This window comes from Vespa velutina, chromosome 6 (assembly GCF_912470025.1).
Source record: "Vespa velutina chromosome 6, iVesVel2.1, whole genome shotgun sequence".
Classification (NCBI taxonomy): domain Eukaryota; kingdom Metazoa; phylum Arthropoda; class Insecta; order Hymenoptera; family Vespidae; genus Vespa; species Vespa velutina.
In genome coordinates, this window is record NC_062193.1 from 3508071 (window position 1) to 3509798 (window position 1728).

A 1728-nucleotide genomic window follows, 5' to 3' on the forward strand; every position below is an offset into this window, starting at 1 on the left:
ACCTTCCAGTTAGTTTTCCGAACGAATTCTACTCAAAATCAAGTGCGATTATCGATCAATAGGAATGAATATCCACGATCACATATACATATATATGTACATTCGTACATACATACATACATACATACATACATATATATATATATATATATGCTTGGTGTTTATATATCATAAAATAATACATTTCAAAACCCGAAGAAATAAAGATGAAACAAAATTATATATCTCATTGTAATAAATGTTTATAAAGAATGTTAAAAAAGAAAATATATACATATATATATATATATATATATATATATATATATATATATATATAATCGAATACACACGATTAAGAATACAAATAATAATAAATAATGGAATATGAGAAAAAAAAAAGTAGAGACAGAGAGAAAGAGAAAGAGAGAGAAAGAGGGAGTGAGTGAGTCAGTGAGTGAGTGAGTAAGTGAGAGAGAGGAAGAGCGAGAGAGGAAGAGGGAGGGAGAGATAAATAGCGATGATTGAAATTCAAATCGAAAATACCGAATATAATTCCCGGTTCACGTGTTTCGAATTTCTTATTATCGATCGATTGTTGGGCTAAACTAAACCATTTATTAAAACAAGAACTGTTCGATCGCGACAACGAAGCGCATCGGATGAATGGACATTATGGATCGGGGCCAGGCACATAATTTAGCCGCGCCCGAAGAAGAGAGGCGTTGTCTCTATGTCATATATGTGTTCTTTGTGTGTGCGAAGCTCTCAACCCTCTCTCTCTCTCTCTCTCTCTCTCTCACTATCATATACGCACCCTCGCTCATTCGAGCGCGATTCGTCAAGCGAAGTGGCGGTGGTTTGGTCGACAGAGAGACGAGTGAGAGATAGAGACAGAGATAGATTGATAGAGGGAGAGAGAGAGAAAGAGAGAAAGAGAGAGAGAGAGAGAGACAGAGAGGAGAGAGGGCTAGTTAGAGCCGTATTCATTACAAATTACAGACCACGAACCGGTTTTATGACACCGCAGGAACGCAGAATCGGGCACGTACGTGGCCATAGCCTCGGTTTTGCGGGACTCTATGAAGCTCCCCTTTTAATCCGCCACAAATGTTCATTTTCCAGCCAATTATCGCTAATTTTCGTTAGAACACCGCTGGGTACAGAGAGAGAGAGAGAGAGAGAGAGAGAGAGAGGAAGATACTTGTGCGTCAGCCTCCTCTTTCCCCCTCCCCCTCTCTCTGTTTTTCTTTTCTTTTCTTTTTTTTTTCTTGTTTTTTATTTTTCTTTTCCTTTTCTTTTTATTAAGTGCGTGGTCTGAGGCGCTAGGTATTCACTCGATCAAAAGCTATGATTTGCATTTTTCCATGTTTGTTCGTTCGCATTTCTTATTTCTTATTATTCGTTTCTTTTTTTATTTACTTATTTCCTTTCTTTTTCTTTTCTTTTCTTCGCTTTTTATTTGTTTATTTATTTTTTATTTATTTAAAAAAAAAATTTTTTCTTTTTTATTTTTTATCATTTATTTAGCTATTCTTTTTTCTATTTCCACTCACTCTCTCCTACCACACCTTCTTCATCCTCTTTATCTTCTCGTAGGATCCATCTATTCGTTGGAAGGGTGGGAACTCGTCGAGGGTTAGCTCTGGAGATTATTTTTTTCTTTTTTCCTTTTTTTTCCTTATGTCATCTTTTTTCTTTCTTATTTTTCTTTTTTTTTTCGTTTTTTTCTTTTGGTCGGCGGAAAGC